A 14,028-nucleotide genomic window follows, 5' to 3' on the forward strand; every position below is an offset into this window, starting at 1 on the left:
TGAACCTTGAAGATGTACGATGATAAGAGCACCCCTCACTTCACACGGGTGTGATTTTGTTTCTCTTTTTTTAAAGTCTGAGAATTTTAATTTCCCTCAATGTCTAACATAAAAAATCATACTCGTGTTAAGTGAGGGGCGTGTTAAAGAGCAACTGGAGGTATGAAGATTTGAAAAATGTTTCTCCATAAAACGGATGGTAAGGGTCTTAAGATCAGCAGCACTTCATCGTCTTCTTCGTCCCCACACATTGAAATATATATATGTTGTCGATATAATTCATATATAACTAAAGATTCATGATAGATGTAATCTGTTACAAACCTGAAGCAGCATTTACGTCTGTCAGATGGTGGAGTCTCCTCTGAAGTGAAGGTTTCTGCATATTCAGCCAGTGGCTCATCCTGGACTTGAGGTGATGGAGGTGGAGAGATGATGATGGTTGCATCTCTTGTTGTCCTCGTCTCTTCCAAGGTTGGAGGCTGTTGACCTTGTTGATGTTCACCGGTAGCCATTGAAGTGAAAGTTGACATCATTAATTCTACCGAAAATATCCAGGAACTTTCACCGATTGATTGAGGTCAAAAAAAGCAGTCAGAGAGGAGTTGATCTTGACACAACTTTATATAGACGTTCTTTGTGAAACTAAAGAAAGAAAAGAGCATAAATTTCACATATGATTAAACAACATTAAACAAATGAGGTAATTAATTAATAGTATCACCATCACCAGTGTATGGAACTCCAATCTCCCGACAATTCAAACTCAGCTTCTTCTATGCAACGGTGGAATCTGTTCTCATATGGCAGTTGATGCTGTTGATATCCTTAAGTTTACACAGTACGTATGTAATAATACACAGGAATGGACAACAGGTAAGTAAAAATCACACCCGTGTGAAGTGAGTGGTGCAACACCGTGTGGGGGTCCCCGGAAGTTCCAGACCCACAGGACCAGCCAGGGTGTCGGCCCGGTTCTGGCGAGCCGCCCCACGTCCGAAACGGTAGAAAAATGAGAAAGTTACCATGTGGGGGTCTCTGGGGGTCCTCGGAACAACCAGAGCCCAAGAAACGTGCCCAGGGGGTCTGGACGATTCCATCGTGCACCGCATTGTATACGGTATGACAATGCGGTGCAATGAGTATCAGCTAGGGATGTAAATTATCGATTAATTAATGAATTGATAACCTTATCAATGAATTAACCCAGGGGTTCTCAACGTGTGTGTGTGTGTGTGTGTGTGTGGGGGGGGGGGGGGGGCTAGCCAAATTTTGGGGGGTCCCCAGATTATTTTAAAAAAATCACACCCTTGTGAACTGAGTGGTGCAGGGTCTTATATAGCCTGATCAGCTGTGGTCTGACGTAATGTCAGTGACCATAGTAACCATGCTAATTTTTTTGGGTCCCACGTACAGGTACACACACGTACAGGTACACACATACAAACATAGATACAGACAAAGCTGGTTGTTGGAGTGGTTTGCACCACTCAAAAAAAGAAAAGAAAAAGGTTTGTTTTTTGGCAACTGAATGGATGGAAAATGGAAATTAAGAGTTTACATAGTAGGCTACATGCATATGTGACCTGGGCACTAAGGCCCGGAAACAGAGCCACTCTGGGAATTACACCCAGAGAATATAATACACAGTGGCCGCAGTTACATGCAGGCTGATCATTCCGAATAAATACTTCCGAATAAAATACTTCGGAAGTAATGTTTTTTGCTGCGAGTTTACATGGGAAATGGTCATTCCGAATGATTGTTTACATGGAGATGTGATATAAGACATGATACATGTTAATTCACGTGAAACTACGCCATCTGTTGGACACATACAATATAGGCAGTTCATTCATTGTGACTGTCTCAACAATACAAACATTACAGACGAAAGACGATACTTTGAAATCCCATCATTTCATTCCGCAGTAGGGGTCGCTCGTTATTTTTGAGAGAGAGAGAGAGAGGGAGAGAGAGAGAGAGAGAGGTATACTGAGTCTAAGGTGTGATTACTGAACAGCGGACTGACGGCATTTCGTCCTCTCTCTCCTCCGTCTTTCTGTCATTCTGACTGTCTGGACCTGGTTATTGATGTGTGCAATATGTATTTCTGATGATATTACTGTGATTTGGTAGATAATTAAATGTATTTCTGGTGATATTACTGTGATTTGGTAGATAATTGAATATATTACTGTGATTTAAAGGTGATTTGTTAACTACACAGAGCTGAGATGCCAACAAGACAGAAAGTCTGCCTCTGCAAAGTTAACTGTTCTCAAACTTGACACAGTGACACTAAAGTTTATAATAGGCCCTAATGGTAAAAGTGGTTAAAACAAAAGCTAAGGCAACACAGGTGCGTTCCATGTCTTATGGGCTAATTGGTGTCTGGATGTGTCATTTATAGATAGATGTGTCAAGTGACATGATTTACAGTTTATTCAAGTCTATTAGCAGGATCACTATTGTTGAAATGAGCCAGTTATATCTAGCATGTTATATCTAACATGAATAGAGTCTGCACACAGGATAATGCTCCATGAATATTTATTGTAAAACCACCAGATAATAGTTATTGTTTCAAACACAGAACTCTTCTGTAGCAAATCAAAGACATGCGAAAACAATGTGGCACAATTCCTCGTTAGATGAACTCCATAATATACATTGATCAATGTGACATAACCCATTAAACCCAAACACCAACAATCACCTAAACTTAATCAGTAACTCTGCACTGAGAAAAGAATGTGCACATAATTAATTACAACAGTCGATTTCTTTTGAAGAACAATAATTTCCATCGTCTATAATAAGACTAGACCTGTGTCCGTGGGACATCCGGCCTACTTGGGAATGATGCTACCTTGAAGAATATTAGCTTTACTATTTAATTAAATGTTCTATAGTCATATTATTACATCCTATTTAATTAAATGTTCTATAGTAATATTATTACATCCTATTTAATTAAATGTTCTATAGTAATATTATTACATCCTATTTAATTAAATGTTCTATAGTAATATTATTACATCCTATTTAATTAAATGTTCTATAGTAATATTATTACAACACTGACGATATTAATCCTGCACATTAATTAACAAAAATGTAAAGTTGAACTGAAACCTGAATGCTGAAGTCTCACAGACAGGGATTTCAGCTAAATACTCAAATGAAACACTCAATCAGGATCTTTGACTGTAATTTGTGTTTCAATAAAATACAGGTGTAGAGTTCAATAGGTTGACTGATAATAGAGTTCAATAGGTTGACTGATAATAGAGTTCAATAGGTTGACTGATAATAATAGAGTTCACATCAATCTCCTCATTAGGACAATAAACCTGTTAATGAACCCTTCTATATAAACACACATTTGTTTCTTAAATTAAAACTAACCTTTTCATGTCAAGCTGAGGATCAGTCTAATCTGTATGATTGACAGGAGAGATGATCAGAGGAGCAGAGTTTTTACCATCATTATTAAAACATGGACTGAATAATGGATATAGTTTCTCAGTGAAGGAGCAGCCAGTGAAAGAGTAGAGGTGAACTCTGGTCTCCACATCATAAAAGGAGACCAGACCCTCCTCATAATCCACAAACACTCCCACTTTCTGGACCTTCTCTCTTACATGGAGGACGACAGCAGGGGAAGCTTTAGCCATGTACTCATTTCCATTCCTCAACCATATAGTCCAGTAACCATTGTTGGGACTCATCGTGTTTACACCTTTCCTGTTGATGGACTCTCTGGCCACTCCTAAAGTCCAGCCAGTCTTCCCTCCAACCTGAACCTCATAGTAGGACCTTCCTGAGGAGAAGCTTTGTTTTCCTAAGACACTGACACATGGAGAGAATCTCTCTGTGTTGTCTGGGACATTCTTCTTTACTTTTCCAAGACTCACTTGTTTTCCATCCCCTGACAGGATGAGGTCACAGTGTGCTATATCAGGGTCCAGAGTTACATCCACGGCATATGTCTGGATCCTCCTCAGCTCAGCATCACACAGCTTCTCCATCTCTTGACTGAGTGTCTTCTCCATCTGAGACACAGCTGTCCTCACAGTCCCCACATATGAAGAATAAGGGACATTGACCTTTGTCCAGTCCTTGGTGGGTGGAGGGGTGTTGATGAGGTTCTGGAGGAGGTGGAGGTGGTCTTCAGTGTGTGAGAGCTGCTTCAGCTCAGACCTTCTCTTCTCTAACTCTGTGATTTCCAGTTGCAGATCTTTGATGAAGCCTTCAGCCTGTTTCTCTGTTGTTTTCTGCTTCTCTTCAATCACATCAATGAGCTCAGCCTGGTTTCTCTCAATACAGCTGATCAGAGCAGTGAAGACCTGCACACTGTCGGCTATCTCTCTGTCTGCATCTTTCTTACTGAGCTCTACTGAGTGTTGGACCTCCTGAATCTTCTGTTGTCTCTCCTGTACCATCTGCTGAACTTCAGTCTTCTTTCCTTCAAATGCCTCTTCCAGAGATACAATCTGATGTAACTTGTGGTCTGACTCAGTGCAGAACTGACAAACACACATGAGGTCAGTCTTACAGAAAAGCTCCAGAGGTCTGTCATGTTTCTTACACAGAATGTCTTCCAGGTTCTTCACAGGGTTGATTAGTTTGTGTCGTTTTAGCCCTAAGACTCTGTGATGAGGCTCCAGGTGAGTGTCACAGTAGGAGGTCAGACACACCAAGCAGGACTTCAGGGCTTTGAGTTTGGTCTCAGTACAGACGTCACAGGAGACTTCATCTGGTTCAGCAGGTTCTGGGTTTGTGCTGGAAGTTTGTCTCTGCTGCTTTGACTTCCTGAACTGATCAGCCATCTCAGAGAAGGCTTTGTTAACAGAGAATTTTGGTCTCTTATTGAAGGGTTCGTCACACAGTGGACACTGACACACATCCTTAGTGTCCCAGTAATGTGTGATGCAGGTGTTGCAGTAGTTGTGTCCACATGGAGTGGTGATTGGATCAGTCCAGACAGATAGAACACAGGAACTGCTCTTCAGACAGGAGACTGCTGGCAGACGCCATTTCTTCACACTGAGAATAAAAGTGGGGGGGAAAAGAAATTGATGCAACTATATTAATAATGTTTAGCCTTGGCCGTTTGTCTGTCTGTGTGTCTCTGAGAAGCTAACCTCTGGCACCACTGGATCAATGGAACTTTGTACACATACTGGATATCAGTCTCAGTTCTCTCTTATCACTCACTCACTCACTCACTCACTCACTCACTCACTCACTCACTCACTCACTCACTCACTCACTCACTCACTCACTCACTCACTCACTCACTCACTCACTCACTCACTCACACTCACACACACACACACACACACACACACACACACACACACACACACACACACACACACACACACACACACACACACACACACACACACACACACGACTTTAATTCTCTGTTAATTAATAACTACCAGGGCAGTCAAAGTATGTGCAGACTTTATGTGCACATGTAGAAAACAATATAACATCATAAGATGATGAAAGTAGCCTTAAAAACAAAAGGTAGGCCACGACTGGGCTTTATGGGTCAGGATATAAAATGTAGACTGTCTGTCTCTCTTCACTTATCCGCAATTTGCAACACTAGATTATGTGGGATGATTTGTATTGTATATATAATGGGATGAATCTAGAGTTGCAATACCCTCCATTAACAGCCCATATTTGATCAAATTGAAATTTCCGCAGCTGTAGGGCAGGCTTGATTCTGCAAAGCGTTTATTTCATTAAAAAAAACACCATAGAAATGTTATGAGCTACTTTCTGTCAAGAAATTATTTGCAGGTGATTCTTCTAAGTGTTGGTGCAGGTGATTATTTCATTTAAGTGTTGGAGTTTGGAAGCGCTCGTTTTTGCCTTCTGCCTCCTTCATTATGTGCAATTCTAAACAGGTGGTACAACAGGGCCGTTCAGTGATTTCGACGAGCACTTCCAAACTTAAGCACAATAAATAAAGTAACATTTCTACGGTGGATTTTTATGAAACAAATGCTTTGCAGATTGAGAGAAGATAATTCAAGCTGCAATGTTGGCGAGTTTAACGTAGTTTAATACACACACACACGTAGGCCTACTAATAAACTATTAAACAGAGTGACTGACTAAAGGTTTCCTTGTTAGGATAAATCATGAACTAAATGCAGAACTCACCAATGTTGAAGTTGTCCGTGTTTGTGTAAAACTAACTAAATGCAGAACTCACCAATGTTGAAGTTGTCAGTGTTTGTGTAAAACGTGCTGTTGAAAGGTTTACTACAGACTAGAGAGAGTGAGTCGCTGCCACCAAACTTTACACTGTTTACTTTTACTACAATTTACTCACTGAGGACCTGGAGCTGTTGACCCTTTACTGCCACCTGCTGGAGGAAACACTTCACTTGAACCCCAGCATCCAAAACTGTAGGGGAACATTTACCAGGCGCCCCTCACTTCACACAAGTGTGATTTCTATTTCTCCACCTATATGTCCATGATGAGCCTCCATTGGATCCATCAAAGGTTGTTGACTTGTTGTGGGCTTGAAGATCAGCTATTTTAGGAAACAACTTAAACATTTTGTGAACGTGTTTGCAATCATATTAGAATGATTACAATGAACAACATGAATCATAAATCTTCTAAAATGTCTCCAAATGGCCATCTCTGCTTGGACATGGGCATAAAGCACTATAGTCTACTAAGGGCAGACATGTGTAAAATAATACATGTATTCCAAACTCCCAGTAGCATTCGGAATAACATGTTTATATGGTGATCTATACCGATTCAAACGGTATATACCACCCCTCCAGACCGGAATGAAAATTCATTCGGAACGGGATATTCTATTCCAATTGAGGTGTTTACATGAGCATTTTTATTCTGATGACTGGAATGAATCCATTCATTCCGAATGCATTTCTGCATGTAAATGGGGCCAATGATGACTAGCTCTCAATGATGACATAATAAAGATGTGGATTAAAGGACCCAATGCCTTCGATGGTGACGTATATCTCGATCAATGTCGGGCGGATTACAGGAAATGCCTCTATGTATATGTATATGTAATTTGTAAATTGATTAGTGGTATACTGTGGTTACTTTTGATGCGTATGCACCGTCCCAGCATATGACGTCAGGGTATAACTGGCGTCATATGCTAGCTCTCAATGATGACTAGCTCTCAATGATGACGTAATAAAGATGTGGATTAAAGGTCCCAATGCCAGAGTGTAATTGGTTTTCGATGGTGACGTAATGACGATATGTTTTAGTGTCGGGAGGATTAGAGGTAACGCTCCTATGTATACATGTATGTAGTCTGGCAACACTGCCGTATCAGGCACAAGTAGTCATTACGTAATTTGCTGGGACGGTGCATACGCATCGTCCTGGGCGAAACTAGTACTTGCGCGCTCTGCTTGCGCAAGTAATTAAGGGCTCGGGAGAGCGGTGGTTTGCTCTTCACCGCTGCTCACGTCATGTTGTAGTTCGGTGGTCACCTCACCACCGAAAATATTAGACTATGAATAACGTTTAACCCTCCCAAGGGCCCCCCGGGCTAGACAAATTTTCAGGGCCCCCCTGCGCTGCGTGGTGCGATTCGGTCGACCGGCAAAGACGTGTGGCCGGGAAAAAACTTGTTGTTGTAATTTTGCTGTGATTTTGGAGTACCCAAACCCCCCAAAAAGGAGAGGCAGGCAGGCAGGCAGACATACAGACTAGTCACTGAATTAATGCAGCCGGTAGTGCACTAATGCAGTTTTACAGCAAAATATTTCACAATGTGCTCTATAAAATCACAGTAAAGAGAGATGAGCAATACAAAGAACGAGTACAGCCACTAATAGTGCACTAATGCAGTTGTCGGTTTTACAGTAAAATATTGGGGTATTTTGCTTTCACTTTAGTGTAATTTTGGGGTTCCCAGCCCCCCGAGAGAGAGAGAGAGAGAGAGAGAGAGAGAGAGAGAGAGAGAGAGAGAGAGAGTGAGCAGACAGACAGACAGACAGACAGAGAGAGACTAGTGAAGTCACATGTGCTTTAGGGCTTTCCACAGCCCCACAACACAGCAGGCACTGTCTACAGTGCAGACAGCAGATCGCAATGTTTGCATATTCAGCCAGTGGCTCATCCTGGACTTTGGAGGTGGAGAGATGATGATGGTTGCATCTCTTGTTGTCCTCATCTCTTCCAAGGTTGGGGGCTGTTGACCTTGTTGATGTTCATCGGTAGCCATTGAAATGTAAGTTGACATAATCAGTAACACTATTTCTACATAAAATCCAATCCTTGTTACTTATTTTAATTTAATAAAGGCAGGGTATTATCAGATAACATCATATTATGATGTCATTACTGTAGCGCCAGGAATTGCCATATTGGGGCATAATCTGGCACACACACGCACTAAGTGGCAGCGGTGGCCGAACGGATTGTGGAGCGGTCTTGATACCGGAAGGTCGCCAGTTCGAATCAGCGGTCCGACACGTTAAAATTACCACCGCTGAAGTGCCCTTGAACAAGGCATTGAACCACTACGATGAAATGTTCTATGAGCAGGGCCTGGCTGGAAACAAGTTCTTGAGCTTAGCCCAGATACCCTGGGTAAATATAGTAATCATTTCATTTCACAGACAGCTTAGGTAGGTTTTGCTCAAACTGATATTTGCACATATTACATATAGCTCTCTATGCACATGTGTGATATTACCGCACAATAATCCACTAAATAGGGGCCCACAATGGAAATAATCCTTAGGGCTTTATTGTGTTATCCTCTGTGATATACTGTTGTCATGGAAGTCCTGATGTACTCTCCTTTTATCAACAAATGAATTAATTCATTCTTATACAATGTTAATGGTAGGGTCACAAGAAACCCCTATAAATAATTGCTCAATACTGACAGCCGGTCAGCAAGTGGATTCATGAATGTATGTATATAGACAATATTTTAGGCCAATATAAAAAGACTACCGGTATATACCAAATTTCCCACTCCACAACCCCGACTGCCGGACTATTAGGAAAAGAAAAGGTTTCATGTTCAACTCACTCACTGCAATGTGTCTGCCTGGCTGACTTGCAATTGGTAATGTTCCATTGGCACTCAACACTGATGTGATGTTGGAAGTAATGTTTTGTATACAGCATGTTTGTGTTTGTTTTTGTTTCATTCCTAAAACAACAGTCTCCTATTGGCCCGATCATTAAATTATTGACTTAGGAATGTGACAAAAACTACACAATCTCTGTGAATTCAAGGCTTCATGCCGCATGCGGTGTGTAAATGATAGGAAATAACTTTCCTTATTACTTAACCGTATATCAAAAGAAGTTACATCCAACACAATGGTGTGCAGTGACAGTCCTTTTTGTATTGTCTTCACACTGTGACCCTCCCATTTCTCACTTTGACTACATTCCAGGATCTCTAATTTACTCAAAGTTGGAGACAATAATTCATATCTTTAATTTAATTTCCTTCATTTAGGATTGGAATATAAACTCAGCAGATAGCACACAAAGTTCTGATGGCAAATGGCTGGTATTCAACTCTTGCTTTGAGCTGCATAGTGGATTGGATGATTGCACTCTCGCACAGTAATAAGGAAAAAACTAGAAAAAGTGCCCAGGGCACAGGTCTCCACCAGGAGGATAGGAGTGTGTGTGATGTTTGGGAAAAATTGTTTAGGAGTAATATAAACATGTTTATTTGGGTTTTGTGCGTGTGTGTGTGTGTGTGTGTGTGTGTGTGTGTGTGTGTGTGTGTGTGTGTGTGTGTGTGTGTGTGTGTGACGCGACTTGTCCTGTTGTAGCGCCACCATGAGGCTGATTTGAAAACTGTCAAGTGGCATTTCTTCCTCAGCCTAGTAGTGGGAATAGGCATGCACAGTTTCACCGCAATCGGACGCTGCGTTGAGGAGTTGTGGCGATTTGTACAAAACGGGCTACTCCTGAAAACCTTCGAAGCCAATCGTAGCCAATCAGGATGGATAATTATGAGAAATCAAACAAATCACATGATCACATGACTATGGAGAGCATGCGTACCGATTTGCATGAAATTTGGATAAAATCTGAAGGAGTAATATTAGAAAATGTGTTTTACATATGTCGGCCTCCTGGTGGCGCTATAAAGAGCAGATGTGAAAAATTCCAGGCAAAGGTTTTTCCTTGGCCTCTAGGGAGTGTGCATACATGGTTTTACACAGATCGGTGCAGTTATAGGTAAAAACACAAATCGGCCACCGTGAGGCTGAGTTGAAAATATTCAAGTGGCATTTCTTCCTCGGCCTAGTGGGAATGTGCGTGCAAAATTTCACGGAAATCACACGATGTGTTCATGATTTGCAGCATTTTGTTTGAAACGGAGCACTGCGAACTTTGGAAGCCAATCGTAGCCAATCAGGATGGAGTCTGAGAAATCTGAAAGAGCCGTTTCGTTGAATGGCTCTAGAGAGACTGTGTACCAATTTGCGTAATGTTTGGACAAAATCTGTGGGTGTACCGTCAAAACATTTGTTTTGCACAAAGCGGCCTCCTGGTGGCGCTATAACAGGCCAATGTGAAAACTTTGGAGCAGAGGTTCAGCTCTGGCATCCAGGGAGTGTGTGTGCAGAGTATGGCTGCGATCAAGCCAACGGTGCCAGAGATTAGCTGTTCACAGACGGACGGACGGACACACGGACGGACGGACGGACACACGGACACATGGACGGACGGACGGAGTGCAAAACATACTCTCTCCCCATGCCTTCGGCCTGGTGGAGACAACTACAGATATTGAGTTATTATTATTATATCTCCATATACTGTATGGAGCTGGCCTGCCGCCTGTTCCGACATCACAACACTTCATATTTGGGCATGCCTGACACAGAACTCCATATATAGGAATAAATGGACACAGAGAGACACATACAGAAATCTCCATATATGGGCATGAAAGACACACAGACAGATGGTTGGAACGGATACTCTGACACGGGTACAACGGGTATTGCATAGTGGAACGGGTACAACGGGTGGAACGGGTACTCTGACACGGGTACAACGGGTATTGCATAGTGGAACGGGTACAACGGGTGGAACGGGTACTCTGACACGGGTACAACGGGTATTGCATAGTGGAACGGGTACAACGGGTGGAACGGGTACTCTGACACGGGTACAACGGGTATTGCATAAAAGACACAGACAGATGGGTGGAACGGGTACTCTGACATAGCCTGGCTAATAAGCCAGACCGAATCAGCCGTAACTCTGACACGGGTACATTGGGTATTGCATAGCCATGTGGAGCATGGATCTCCAACTTCCACCGTCACCTATTCGGTGCACTACAGCCAGGCACCGGCCTATAATTGTTAATTTGGAAGAGTATGATATCACTCCTCTTTATATAACATTACTTGTTAGTTCTAATGCAGTCATTGTAGTTATCATTGTATTGAGTATCAAGTACTATTTCGCTTTATGGCTTGACCCTTTATGGCTTGACCCTGTTTTGAATTTAAATTGTATGAGATGGCTGACCAGCAGGAGGTGCTCTTTCACCATAATGATCCGGTGAAGATCAGTGCACTAGAAGTGGAGAGGGTGTGGTGATTTTGCCTACACATTACCCTAGTCTACTTGCCAGCCGATAGAGCCCCATTGTGAACCCGGACACTTACCCTAAAGTTTTATGTTAGAAATGTTTAGTATGGGTCCCCAGCATTTAGAAACTGCCGGATGCTAACTTGCATATGTTGGGCAATTTCCATAATTAGCATAATAAATAAGCCATTGACCATTAACAGCCTATATAAGGGAACATTTTCAAAATGTTGATTATGCTTTAAGTAGCATGTGACGTGTCAAACTAGGGGTTGCTCATGATTCTGAATCCATTGCAGGCATAGTTTTGCACGAAAAACACTCCTTTGGATAAAAACGTCCATAGACGTCATCGTGTGTGTGTGTGTGTGTGTGTGTGTGTGTGTGTGTGTGTGTGTGTGTGATGATACAGTAGGCACATGTAGGGTTTTGCAAGTGGACCCCAAAAACTAGAATATGACATACCAAAGTATGTGAGTTTGGGTTGTGTGGTGTACATGCATTGCATTTGTATTGTTGAACATCCCAAAGTAGCAGTAGCAACAATTAGCAATTTATTATTTATACACTTCTTTTGCCCTCATATGATTGGATTATATTACCTATAATAGGCAACCACACCCCCTAGAATTGTGTTGTCAATGGCTGTGTGCAAATTCAGATGAATTGCTCCAGCCACTTAGAAGGATGGGGTAATCTCTTCATGAGGAGGGAGATGCGCAATTCTGATATCTCTCTCCCTTTGCCACTTATATTGGCTCATGTGGCACACACATTATGCGATGCTCAGGCAATCACAACGCAGAATGGCACACCTTCCAGCCAAGCACAGCGTTCAATACGTGCGGATGATTCCGTCCTCAAATTCCGTCCTCACTTTTGAGTCCTCAATTTTGCAGCACAGAATGACAGACCTCCCATTCACTTACAACGGCCCCTACCTTTGTGATAACTTTTGCGGTCACTATAAAATTATTAGTTAATTGAATGATTGATGGCTTGATTAGCATGTTAATGTGATAATTATTATGTACATTATGCACTTGTTTCGTGTTTGTTTTCTGTTTTTGTTTTTTATTTTTTGTTTCAGATTTTTGTTTACTTTGTTTACTTACGTTAAATTGCGTTTGGTTGGTTTTCACCACCAATTGTCCCTGTTGTGCAGCCTAACACACACACACATATTAACTGTAGCCTATATATGATTTTGGGTGTGACAGTAGAGTATAGTGAAAGTACAGTACAGTACAGTAGAGGGACCCCCGGGGGACCCCCACACTGTAACTCTGACATTTCTCAACCATTTCGGACGCAGGCGGGACGGCTCGCCGGAACTGGGCCGGCCCCCTGGGCGTGTTCCTGGGGGTCTGGATGTTCCGGGGACCCCCTCGGGGACCCCCACACAATAACTGTCATTTCTGGACCATTTCGGACACAGGGCGGCTCACCGGAACCGGGTCGGCACAAGGCCGCCACCCTGGGGGCGTTCCTGTGGGTCTGAAATTTCCATGGGACCCCCCGGGGACCCCCACACAGAGTTGCACCACCCACTTCACATGGGTGTGATTATTTGTTAAAAGGTAATACAATGTAATAAGCCAAGGCATTAATAAGCTACTTCTGCCTATACCTTTTCGATATCGTGTTAAAAATATATTTTTGTAATGTCTCACTGAAAAAAGATCGAAATAAACCATTCATTCATTCATTCATTCATCCATCATTCATCCATCATTCATTCATCCATCATCCATCATTCATCCATCATTCATTCATCCATCATTCATCCATCCATCCATCCATCCATCCATCCATCCATCAATCCATCATTCATTCATTCATTCGTTCGTTCGTTCGTTCATTCATTCAATTAATATAGATTGGTACCCCAATCTGAAAATGTGTACAAATGGAACCAAATGGACCCTTATGAGTCATGTGGAGCACATGTTACGTAAATCACATGTCACCCTGAGCATCCCTGTGTGTGTGTGTGTGTGTGTGTGTGTGTGTGTGTGTGTGTGTGTGTGTGTGTGTGTGTGTGTGTGTGTGTGTGTGTGTGTGTGTGTGTGTGTGTGTGTGTGTGTGTGTGTGTGTGTGTGAGAGAGAGTGAGAGAGAGAGAGAGAGTCCATCAGTTGAACAAGAGAAACTGAAGTCTGGGTTAAAAGATAGTTTGTAACTATTAAATAGAATGAAGATTAAAGGGTATAATGGGACGAGGATGGGGGGGGCACATAAAGAATGACTACTCTGGAGAGAGCAAGAACAAAATAGGAGGGGCAGGGAGATGGAGGGGGTGTAACAAAACAGACATCTGGAAAGAATTGGGAGGGAACATGAGACAGAGTCAGAGAGAGAGAGAGAGAGAGAGAGAGAGACAGAGTCAGAGAGAGAGAGAG

The 14,028-nt window shown here is 42.3% G+C and overlaps 1 pseudogene across 1 annotated transcript; it reads right to left on the reverse strand.

The window, feature by feature from the left end:
- Positions 1–3,429: 3,429 nt before the first annotated feature.
- LOC306937689 (E3 ubiquitin-protein ligase TRIM21-like) lies at positions 3,430–6,288 on the reverse strand (annotated as a pseudogene). The gene is made up of 2 exons (XR_013792556.1): positions 6,193–6,288; positions 3,430–5,052 (listed from the first exon to the last, which is right to left on the reverse strand). The product of XR_013792556.1 is annotated as an E3 ubiquitin-protein ligase TRIM21-like (transcript).
- Positions 6,289–14,028: the final 7,740 nt, after the last annotated feature.

The sequence above is a fragment of the Electrona antarctica genome (genome assembly GCF_951216825.1).
Source record: "Electrona antarctica genome assembly, chromosome: 14".
Classification (NCBI taxonomy): Eukaryota; Metazoa; Chordata; class Actinopteri; order Myctophiformes; family Myctophidae; genus Electrona; species Electrona antarctica.